The sequence below is a fragment of the Poromitra crassiceps genome (assembly GCF_964638095.1).
Source record: "Poromitra crassiceps genome assembly, chromosome: 13".
Taxonomy (NCBI): domain Eukaryota; kingdom Metazoa; phylum Chordata; class Actinopteri; order Beryciformes; family Melamphaidae; genus Poromitra; species Poromitra crassiceps.
In genome coordinates this window covers 31517388-31530075 of record NC_139644.1, presented here as the reverse complement: position 1 = coordinate 31530075, position 12688 = coordinate 31517388, and the positions used below count along the sequence as shown (strand labels likewise).

General features: G+C 44.9%; 1 protein-coding gene across 2 annotated transcripts in view; it reads left to right on the top strand.

The window, feature by feature from the left end:
• Positions 1–12688, top strand: part of grb2b (growth factor receptor-bound protein 2b) — a 59463-nt gene that overhangs the window by 13022 nt on the left and 33753 nt on the right. The window lies entirely within an intron of this gene.

The window sequence follows — 12688 nt, the reverse complement described above, 5'->3', positions numbered from 1 at the left end:
AAAATGACCGGAACGTGGTCTAATGCCTGCATGTGGGAAAGGCGCCGTGCCGGTATAAGCGCGACCCCGTCGTCCCCGACATTTCACCAGTTTCGAGCCAGTCAGAAGAGCGGTATGCTCTTAGGGGGACGCAAGTGGAAACGGGTCCAGTCATTTTCCGCGACAGCGGTCCTTCAATCATGGGCGAAGTGTAGCCTACACACGTTGCTTAATGTTCCAGCGGGCATAATCTAATCATTCGCGCACATTAAAGCAAACTGGCGAAATGATCTTGTGATAGCCTAATAAGAGCAGTATGTCAGCTTGCTGATTTCCGAAGGCAACCCAGGACACATCAAACGAAGCCAGTCTGTAAAAAGTGCTTCAACGCGACGCAGGTGAGAACGGATAAACATCGAACCAGCAACTATTTCTCTCAGACACGGATCCCAACTTCTTCAAAGTGCATCATCTAATCATTCGCGCACATCAAAGCAAACTACTTCCACATTTCGCTTCGTGCATTTGCTTTCTCTACATACATAGGCTACAAGCGTTGGGCAGCTTACCTTGCAAGCCTCTGCCATTCTCGCTTTGTCTGTCCTGTGTCAGGCTGCTGCGAAGTACGGAGGACTGAGTGAAGTTTTGCCGACCCCCCAAATAAGCCCCCCCCCCCCCCCCCCCCCGTCCCCCAACATACCGGCTATTTGACGACTAGATTCCCATATGCGCGCGCTAAGGTGTGAAGGGAAATTCAGGGAAATGTCCGATATTGACTTACAGGTAATTTTCCGGTACGCATGTGGGAAAAGGGCTATGTTTTGACAGAGCCTCACCCCTTCACCGCGTATTCTTCCCTGTGAAAGACTTCACTTGTTTTAAGCAACAGTGCGTTTACCTATCCTCCCTGACGCTGCCAGATGGATGGTTTTGTTTTCACAAAACACATCCATTCGTCTCAAGGTGTGATCTGTACGACACTGACACATTGCCTTTGCTGCTTATCAGTAAATGGAACACAGAGCGGTTGCGACTACCTTCCTGTTTATTTTTATCTCAACAGACAGTTCAAGTTGTTAAACAGTTCTCACTTCTCTGTTAATCTGATAACACGCAGCAGTCTTCATTAGTCCTCAGTCTTGGTTTTGAGATTTAGAATAAAAAGCTGGGCGTTGGTTAGATGTAGATAGCTTATAGGGAGAATGTGTACAGTCAGTGTGTGGGGCCAGACCTGCAATGAAAAAGGGGAAAAGTGCAGAATGCAGACTAGGTTAGTTTCACAATGCGTCATGTGGTTTCCCATCATGTGTATAGACAAAAAAGGGGAAGCTGCCATTATTGGTTAGATTGTTTGTTGGATCCATTATGCTACTCTTAAGCGCACATGTATGAATTTGTATGTAATGTATGATATTTGTTGTTGTTTTTAATGCCTGCTTTAAATAACGGGACAAGTCTCAATTTGGAGTAACATCAGACAGAAGTTGATACTGTTAAGCGCTGCAGTACATTGCTGCTTACATTCTTACTTGATGCATTTTACAGAGTTTAAGGCCATGTCCACACGGAGACGGAAGCAATCTTTTTTTTTTCCGTTTAAGAAAGGTTTTCCATAAACACGGAATCGTTTCAAGAAATGTGTGTATCCACATGAAACCACTGAATACTAGGGATGCACCGATCGATCGGCACGTGACCGGAAATGGCCGATTTTCACGTGATCGGCCTCGATCGGTGATCTGTTCCGGTCACTCTAAATAGCCGATTCTGTGAGCCGATTTTCACATGACGTGCGCGCACCCCAAAGCACCGAGACAGGCACCCAGCCACCACACCACACACGCCAGCATACCTTCCTCGTTGTGGATTTTTTTCACCGTCAGTGAAGTAGACAAAGCTCGCAGTTTGTCACACATGCAAGTCGAAAATAAGCCGTGGAGACAGAGATGCGGCCGAGTCCCGCTCGGCTGGAGTCCAGTCAGAGCGGCTCGCTTCACCTCACTGGCCCCTCTCTCTCTGCTCTCTCTCCCCGGGAAGCGGTGCTCCAGCAACCCGCCACCGCGCACAGCCGGCTTGGCGAGGTGAACGCGAGCATTGTGTCCAGTATGATAACCATTCCCCGACCTGGTTTTCCATTCCACATCAGCGCTGCTGCCTCAGCCTGTCAAGTCATGTTGTAACGTGACGTGGATACAGGAGAGACTATTTGTTTCGTATTGCAAATAGAACGACATGAGAACGACGGACATAATAATAAAAATGCATCGGACTCACAAGTGTGCAACGTTTTCTGTGCGTGACGATATTTTTTCGGATGGCAGATAAAAATACGCATACCAAACTTCGGACTGTGTGTAAACTCCGCCTGATATTCAGACTGAAGATCGTTACTGTAACTCATAAACTCATTTCCCCTCTACTCAAGAGGACTGGTCTGGAGCCAGTCTATAAACTCCTTGTCCATGGATCATTTTGATGTTCTGTTGCACCTGTTTTCTTTTGGAAAAGTAAATGCATGATAGCTGTGGGATATAGGCTATTGGATTTAATTTAATTTTTGTATTCATTGTATTTGCACAAAAAAGCTCTGTCCAGTAGCCTAACCTGGAACACTTTTATTTTGAGATGTGTTTGAGTGAGAAGGTCCTACTTCATGCAAATGATAAGAATTGTTTATTTGTTTATTTGGATCCCCATTAGATGTAAGAATTGTTCTATTAATCTTAATTTTTAAACAAAGTTACAAAAACATTTGTGTAAGCTGTCAATTGTTGTTTTTAGAAAAAAAAAAATCGGTATCGGCAAGTCAGACTATTCAAAAATCGGAAATCGGAATCGGCCAAGAAAATGGCAATCGGTGCATCCCTACTGAATACCACTGAAACCGCTGTAGAATATATGCCAGGCCGGTAAGTGGCGCTGTAACGCTGCCACAAAGTACACCAAAAACAGAGAATAAGACAATCTGGTCAATAATGGCATTCAACCACTAGGGGCGCACAGTCTATAATGTGTATCTCACTATAGCGAGCAGCTTAAACCCTTGGCTTTGCGGGGAGGTTTGCCATGTTGATGAATAAAATGATTAAACCTATACAGGCAAATGCAGAGCTGTTCAGCAGGGCTGATGGTCTCCCTATAGCCTACAATATAGAACGTTAACTATCGGTGACGTTCCTGATATCATCCACTTCCATGACCTTGACTTTAGACATATGTTGCAAACACATCCCAGCGTAGTGGCCGCTCCTGCACATCACAGCACAGGCTAAATGATGCAACATAAAATATACATTATATAAACTCATGGCATAAATGTGTTTTTATTGAAAAAGTGGCATCAAGTAAGCTAAAGTCTTGTTGGAGTGGACACGAACGGACATCACAGTGCAAGCGTGTGTTCGTCAAACCTCTCACCTATTCACGTTGTATTTGCGAGGGCTATATATAGGGCAAACCGAGTATGTCGGTTACACTCAGGGTTTACATTTCATTTCATTTAATTTTGTCCAATAGTAAAATATTCCAGAATTGCATGTTGTATTAAAAATAAATATTATTTCTATCTAACACGTTAAGCCTGATTTTGTTTGTGTTATTGTAAGCCGCCGCTAAGCCTTCTGGGAAATATCCGATGAAGGGAGGGGAGGGGTGGATGGGAAGAGTCAGCTCAGCTGTGGAGCCCTGAGGATGTTGTACGCTGTTCTCCGTAGAGGAGCATTATATTTTGCTCCAAGATCCCTCACAACGCTGAGGAAGGTCTCTGACTGAAACGTTCGTTGCTGCTGCCCAGGTGTACTGAGGAGGAAATAAATCAACAAAAAGACATTTGGAGTGCTGGCTTTTCTCTTGTTCTCCAAGATCCCTAACAGGCTCAGTAGCTGCTGTAGCAGGAACGCTAGTGCCATGATTGTTATTGTTGCTGGTGGAGAGAGGTGGGGCTATGGCGTCATCGGTTCAGGAAAGATGCGTATGGGTTGTAAACACGGAAATGCAAGGGTGGCGTCTTCAGATTTATTCACTCTGGGACCCGATTTCAAAAATTAGCATATACTCCCAGAACGTATACTCCCAGAACGTATACTCCCAGAACGCGGTTCCATCTGGACGAAACGTCTATATGACAAAAAACTTTAGCGGATACACCTAAACTCGTCTCCGTGTGGACATGGCCTAAGTGTTCTCCTGAGATGCACCAATGACTTGAGGGGGGGTGGGGGGGGGTCTCTTTAGTTTAAAGCAGGACTAAACCCCCCAGATTTCTTGCAAAACGGCACTCCACTCGATCTGAAAACCCCGCAGGCAAGATGGCCGCCCATACTCCCCTCCTTAGCTGGCAGAATTCCTCCCCCATAAAGTAACATATCTTGGCCAATAATAAGTATGTAACATACAAAATAAAACAACCCCTAATATCTTAATTTTATGTAGAATGCAGAGGACATGTAACTGTTTAGTTAAACTTGCATTCCAGGAATATTGTGCTCTAAAGATAACGTTAGTGGCTCGAGACTGTTTCGTCCTGAAACCCACACGCTTTGCGCCAGCGTAACCTATGTGGGATTCGAAATAACGCATCCGAGATAGAAAACGTTATGAATATAGCCACGTTATAAACAACAAACTAACGCTGGTGATCCGTATGGAAACAGTGTTACACGAAATGGTTAAAAGTTATATCAATTTGGTCATTCAGTGGCATTTTACTGCCATATAACATAACTAACTAGCGGCTAATATTAGCCACAGTAGGCATTACCCAGGGATGCATTGGTCTTAAAGGGCTCGCGCCGCGTGAACTACAGTAATAATCCATGGGGGAAAAAAACAATTTTTCACATGAGTGGGGCGCGTGCTAAACCCACCGTGACGTCACGATGTACCAAATATCCCATTCATTTGAGGGCACAAAAAAAGCAGGTTTGAACCCATAGAGGGAACTTATATGCTGCTGAAAATGATACAAATGGTACAATGGTAACAGTTTGGTCTCAAATGTGGAAATTTTGACCAGAATTCTTCACACACCACCCCCAAAGTCATATATATTGGTTAAAAGCTGAAAAAAAGGGGGGGGGGGGTCTCTTTGACGTCCCGTATTGACGATCATGACTGCAGCCAATGAGCCCAAATCACTGCATTTTCTTTTTTAAATCAGCAGGGTGAAAATGGCATTAGTGTAACAAGTTTAAGATGTGTGAGAACCTCGGTTACATGGCCCGTCATCAATGCATTTGGACAGAGCAGTGCAACACACAGAAATCAATGAGCGGTCAAATCTCTGGCCTAGATGTTTCTAATCAGGTGGCCAGTGTCAGAGGGCCCAGGCCATGATGTGTGCTAGCTGTTTGATCAGGACAGCAGCCTCCAGCTCCAGCACACGTCACGTCATATGAGCCACAAAGCCACTTGCATCCGTTACATCCATTTGTTTTTGTGAAATTGGAATGTTGTCGGTTCATAGTCATTTGTTTATTATCCATAACTTATCCATCACCTAAAACACTTAATTTCTTGGATAATTAGGGAGATATAGGTCTTTATTCATGCGTCATGTGTTCCACTGGGCTCATGGATAGAGTGTGGCCACTGCCCTGAGTGAGCACTATGGCTTGCTCTCATTTCCTCCTTAAATGAAGAAAGATTAACAGCCCTGTCTGCTGGCTAATTGAGCTCCCGTCAACAGATCTTTGAACCCGGCCTGTCCAGATGATCTAAGATCTGCTCCAAACTGGGAAATATATGTAGCCTAACCTCCATTGCAGTCCTTATGCATTTTGTGGGGCAGAATCAATATTTTAATGCATTTATGAGTAGGAGTATGCCCTAAATAAGGCCTAGGCCTATTTACGTTCTCCGTCTGTACTTGGGCTCATCTTGTTGTTCTAGTAGTCTTGCCTCCCGTTGAACAGAACCCTTAACTGTTGAGTCTCTTCCTCCTGGTTCAGCCTCAGAGTGCTGGAAGAGACAATGTTACACAGACACCAGTGTGCCCCGCCTGTGTGTGTGTGCGCGCGCTTTTGCTCATGCCACAGGTTAGCTGCTTTCACATCCTGTTTGGTGTGTCTTCCACCCCCAGCAGCTTCCTGTCTCTACATAGTGAGTCCCCACCAACAACAATGCAGCACTGAATACATTGGGGGCATGACATTTGGCACACAGTGACACGTGGTTCAATTAGAATAGAACAGAATTGAATGGTCACACTTAATTGCAGTCGAATGATCAGCCAGTCGCCCTGTTTCTCTCTCTCTCTCGCCCTATTTCTGTTCCTATTTGAGGTGCTGTTTTTTATTGCCTGCCTTTTCAACCGCCTTTCTGTCAGTAAACCTGATCAAGGCCTTTTATCCCCTGAGGAGGATGAAGCTTTTAGCCAGTTACTCCAACACTTTGTCTTAAGCCCCGCCTCCACCTCCCCGATTAATCGCTCCCTTATCGCCTATTAGTGCTCCATCCGCTGTGCAGGTATCGATTGTGCCTCCCTGTCCCATTCAGCGGCGAGGCGGAGCGGAGCGCTATCAGCTGCCCTCTCACGCGTCACGCCCCATTGGCTCTTGTTCACCCAAATCTTCTTAGGAAGACTGATGAACGCCTCACTGCCAAGGCCTTCTCTCTCCCAGCTCCACATCCACATCTCAGGCATCCTGACTGCTGCCAAGGCCTTCTCTCTCCCAGCTCCACATCCACATCTCACTGTTACTGCTGCCAAGGCCTTCTCTCTCCCAGCTCCACATCCACATCCCACTGTTCCTGCTGCCAAGACCTTCTCTCTCCCAGCTCCACATCCACATCTCACTGTTACTGCTGCCAAGACCTTCTCTCTCCCAGCTCCACATCCACATCTCAGGCATCCTGACTGCTGCCAAGGCCTTCTCTCTCCCAGCTCCACATCCACATCCCACTGTTACTGCTGCCAAGACCTTCTCTCTCCCAGCTCCAGCTCCACATCCACATCTCACTGTTACTGCTGCCAAGACCTTCTCTCTCCCAGCTCCACATCCACATCTCACTGTTACTGCTGCCAAGACCTTCTCTCTCCCAGCTCCACATCCACATCTCAGCCATCCTGACTGCTGCCAAGGCCTTCTCTCTCCCAGCTCCACATCCACATCTCAGCCATCCTGACTGCTGCCAAGGCCTTCTCTCTCCCAGCTCCACATCCACATCTCAGCCATCCTGACTGCTGCCAAGGCCTTCTCTCTCCCAGCTCCACATCCACATCTCAGCCATCCTGACTGCTGCCAAGACCTTCTCTCTCCCAGCTCCACATCCACATCTCAGCCATCCTGACTGCTGCCAAGGCCTTCTCTCTCCCATCTCCACATCCACATCTCAGCCATCCTGACTGCTGCCAAGGCCTTCTCTCTCCCAGCTCCACATCCACATCTCAGCCATCCTGACTGCTGCCAAGGCCTTCTCTCTCCCAGCTCCACATCCACATCTCAGCCATCCTGACTGCTGCCAAGGCCTTCTCTCTCCCAGCTCCACATCCACATCTCAGCCATCCTGACTGCTGCCAAGACCTTCTCTCTCCCAGCTCCACATCCACATCCCACTGTTCAATTCTTCCTGTCCCTTTGCAGAGCTCCATACACTTTGTGAGTTGACGTCAGCAGCGTGTCTGTGTGTGTGTGTGTGTGTGTGTAAAACAGCAGTGTAATGAGTATGTGGAGCTGAGAAGGCTCATTAAAGTCCCACTATGCTGCTCATGGTGCAGTTTTTCATATGGCTGAGACTCTTCCTCCGGTGTGTGTGTGTGTGTGTGTGTGTGTGTGTGTGTGTGTGTGTGTGTGCTTCACATTTGCACAGGAGATGAGTAGTAGACTATTTTCTAATTAAATGCTCAATCTCCAGAGAGGAAGCTTAGATAAGTCAATTTCTCTGACTCAGTTTTTCTCTCTTCTTTCCTGTGATTAAAAACCAATGTGACCCTGTTAATAACACAGCACTTTTCCCAGAAATCTAAGCCATACGGAGAAGGGCTTGCATGGGATGCAGCCATTAACTGGGGGTTTGCTGTTTAAGGCAGAGGTTAAAGAAAATATATTGCATTGTTATCAAAGGGAGATCATGTAGAATAGGCTAAACGGGTGTGTGGTTTGGTTAAAGATAGTTCAGAGAATAGATACAGTACATTTGTTTGGGGGAATTTGACTGCCCACTTTCCCAGCATGAGAAACAAATCGATGCCATCAGACAGACCTTTATGTGTTTAGTGTAGTCTGAATTGTGTCAAACAGCAATATCACATCAGGCTGTCTTGGCTCAATTGTTGAGTGTCTGGGATTGAAATAACATAACCATGATCTCATAGACATCCAGGAATTGATTGAGGGGACACCTTTTTCCAAGCTTTGTCTGTGGGAGGCCCACAGTCTCAGACTTTGAAACCCCCTGGTGTAAGGGATAGCCACATCCTGGCCTTGTATTCACCCAAAAAAACACACACACCTTAAATCAGTCATGTGGGAGCGTATTTTAGACCTCAGAATAGGGCTGTTCGATTTTCGCGCGTGAGTGTGTTGTGGCAATCGTTATCTTGTAGGCTACAGCCCGCAGTGCAACAAGCTGCGCTCAGTGCTCACTCTGTGCTTTTTGGTCAGAGGTGTTGAAATAAGTCCATTGTGCTGCTGTCTTTAGTAGCCAGTATCACAGCCTCTCTAGAGAAACTTTACAGCGGGTAGAATGGACAAGTAGCAGCATGCGTACATGAGAGAGAGCCGCCGCCCCGACGTAACATAATTACCCTAGTTGAAGTGTAAATCGATTTTACGATTTTCGCGTTTTTAACATTGTCCTAACTACGGTAATTAATTCGATTACGATTCAAAATCGATTTATCGTGCAGCCCTACCTCAGAAATGACCAGAGGGTTGTTGAAGAAGCGTAATAGTAATATGTAATTTTTAAAACATGCTGATGAAAATGGTTCCTGGGTCAAATATCTCAAACTTGGCACAGCATCTTCATCACCATCCATCCATTCTTGCAAGTCAAAGCATGATTAGCATGGTGACAACGTTAAGCTGGTGTGGGCTTAAATCTGAAAAGTGACATAGAATGAAGTAGCTCTGAGATAAGAGTTGAGAGTTTCTTCGATAATTTCTTCGTATCACCAAAATAAATGTGGAAGAAAAAACAGCCATTTATTATAAAATGCTCATCTGATTTCCCCCTCTTAATGTTGTAAAAATAGATATTTATATTGATCAAATCATAATGATCAAAAACCATGATCCCCCCCCCCCCCCCAATAACACATGGTTGCATCCCGGGTGCCCACTACGTGTTATATTTCCTCGGTTCTGTTGTGATGACTTTAAACACGTTGGCTTTCCCTTTCCAGCCCTTGTAGAGTGTTGTGTACCATCGTGTACATTTCAATGGCTTGTCTTGAATCAAGCAATTGCCAATAAGAGAAGAGGTGGAAGCGTGTGGTCTCATGATGTCCCCTTAGCAAGAAGAGTGACGCTACCACCACCAACGTGCCACTGTCACCGGTGCCCGAGGAAGGACATGTGGAAACCGCAAATATTGCCTTAGCTTGGTAATGGAACAAAGTGTTTGCATGTGAGCCTTTTCTGCCTTTCCACTTTGTAGTATTTGTGCTGTTCTGCGTGTCTGTGTGTATCTTTGAGGCATATTATGCTCCAAGTCACAATGTCAACAGGCAGCGGCGGGCCGGGTGGCCCGACACGGATTTGTCCCGGTAACCACCCACTCTGCCCCAAGAGTCGCTCAACAGGGCAAGGCTGCATGTGTCAACACACAGGCCTACTGGTGCTGAAACGACCCTCGACTAATTCCCTCTCTCTCTCACACTCTCTACCTCTCTCTCTCTCTCTCTCTCTCTCCCTCCCTCTCTCCCTCTCTCACACATTCTCTCCCTCTCTCTTACACACACTCTGGCCTTGCTTGCGTAGCCCTTATGCAAGGCGTAGGAGGACCGTGGTAAAGGAAAGATAACAAGGACATGATTTGATGATGATGATGACGATGGTTGATTGATTGATTTTCCCTGAATAATCACTTTTTTAAATGTACAACTCCAGTTCATTTCTAATGGGAGATAACGGTTGCCTTGCCTAGTTTTTGATAGCATTCTTGACATTGGCTGCGGTTACATGATGACTTTTAATTCAGAATTAAAACTTCCGAATGAAATCATTCGGAAGTAAAGTTTTTTACATGTAAAATCTTAATTCCGAAAAGGTGGTTACATGAAAGAAACTCTTTAATCGGATGTTTTTGAGTCATCATAAGGTTTGGGGCTGGAAGGCTTCTGATTGGATAAACGTAAACAGGATGTTAACGTCATTAGGGGATCCGAACCGCTTGTTTTATTTTTGGCTTTCACCTTGTTGTACTCTTGTTTGAGCAGCTTCCACTTATTTTGTACCTGTGCCATGTCTCTGTTTAAATAACCCACTTCTTTCATTTTTTCTGAAACGGTCTTGAATAATTCTGCATTCTTGTATTTTCGATATTTCCACGATCTTTAAATCGTCCATAGCACTTATGAGGTAAAGTGTTTCAGCCCTCGACCATCGCTTGCTCTTCTCCGCCATCTTTTCTGTTTGTGTATGCGCATTGCGCAAGCGCCAAAAAGGGAGCGAGCATGCGCAGAAAGACCGGAATGAACTTAATTCCTAAAAAAGGGTGTACATGAACGCAAAATGGTTTCATTCGGAATAAAAAACGGAATCAACCGGCCACTTACATCGGATTGAATTTTCATTCGGATTGGCCATTTTCATTCGTATTTAAGTTTTTTCAGATGTTTACATGATAACTTTTAATAGGATTGAACGTTAATTCCGAATGAAAAGGGGAATAAACGGTCCATGTAAACGCAGCCAGTGTGACTTTGGGTCTGAGATGGAGATTGGCTTTGTAGGAAAGGCAGTCGCCTGGCATTGAGGCGTGATTTCGAATCGCACATAGGTTAGAGATAGATAGAGATAGAGATACAGGGTCCCAAGAGCACGCACAAATCGCTAGAGGGACACTTTCTTCTCGCAGGCCACGAGACTCCTTAACATATACAAATAGTGTAGTAGCCGTACTGTACCGCACTGTAGATGCTACCATTATGTATGACTAATGTTCAATGGTATGTTTAATTAGGTATATGCTATTTGCACCTAACAGAATGTTATTATGTTGAATTATGTTTAAAGTATGTTCATGCCATTTGCACATATGGGCAGTGAATACGCCACTGTCTGTGGCGTGTCTTACTGCTTTATTGCTTGTTGCCTCTTGTTTTTATTTATTTATCTTTTATTTTTTGCACTATGTTGTAACGGAGCCTACAGCACAAGAAATTCACACGTGATACTTGTACTACGGAGTGACAATAAAAATCTTGAATCTTGAATCTTGAATAATGGGAGGGTGTTAAGTAGGGGTGGGAAGGTTTCATCATGAATCACGATATGATATATGATGATGATGATGATGATGATGCAATATTTGCTGCTATCACAAATTCTGCCACGATACGATTTCGATTCAATTCAGGGCCTGTGATCGATATGAGACTATATCATATGCTCATTTAAACACAATCTGTTACAGCTAAAATACCATTTGGTCATTTTATTTCTGAGCTCTTCCAGTTCACTTTAAATCAAAAGCAATAGATCTTTTGTTCACTATAAGGTGCTACATTTGTCATGTTTAAGCACAAATTATTTTGATCAGTTAACTTAAAGAGCCCATGATGACCTATCAATTATGAACATAAGCCATGCACATCTGTGCTTCCTCACCTTGGATTTATGGCGATATATCGATTTTTTCACTTTCAACTTATACACGATACAACATCACTAAATGTGCATGTTGCATATAATGCGCACAAAAAGAAAATGTTTGCAGCATGGTGGGTGTAGTGTTAGGGAGACCCTGCTTCATCCAGACAGTCCGGGGGACCTCCCTGTGGAGGAGGGGTGCAAGCAGATCCATGGAGTATCACAAACATGGGTTTAGCTGGCTGGCTCCCACTGAAGAGGACTGTATGTATACTCTACAGCCTAGTTCCTCATTGCGTGGCTCGCGAGACCCTGGCGGCTCTCGAAGCTTTAGTTGGTGGCTCTAAGAAATTGCAAAAAAAAAAAAAAAAATCCTGCCCTCCCCAAAATTTCAATAAACCTTTATGGCATATTATTACAATACAACAATACTGGTGTTGACAGTAATAGAAGGTGCCAAATCATTCAAAACAATAAGCATTTTGCTTTTAGGAGTATTGTGCCAGCGTGCAGCGCTGTTCCAAAACGTGTCAACGTGTGTCGTTGCCTGGGAAACGCACATCCCATAATACAACTGTTCGCATCGCATCCCATAATAGTATGATGATACTTGGGATGTGAACAGGTTAGCTAAAACTTTAGCGTCGCCAGCGACGGCCCCCACCCACCGTTGCGGTCGGGGTACATTTCGAAATCCCTCCAGGCCTGAAAGATTTTCTAGGGGAAACTTGTGTGTGTGTGTGGAAAACAATAAAACACAAAAAAATGGTAGGCAGATGTGCTTGGTTCGGGTGGCTTTTGGTGTTTTGCGGTAAAAGTGGCTCTCCTATTGACTTTGTCCTGCCAGTGCGGCTCTCATCGAAGAAATAGTGAGGATCACTGCTCTACAGAATCAAACACAGCTAGAGGACTGTATGTATACTCTAACAGAATCAAACACAGCTAGAGGACTG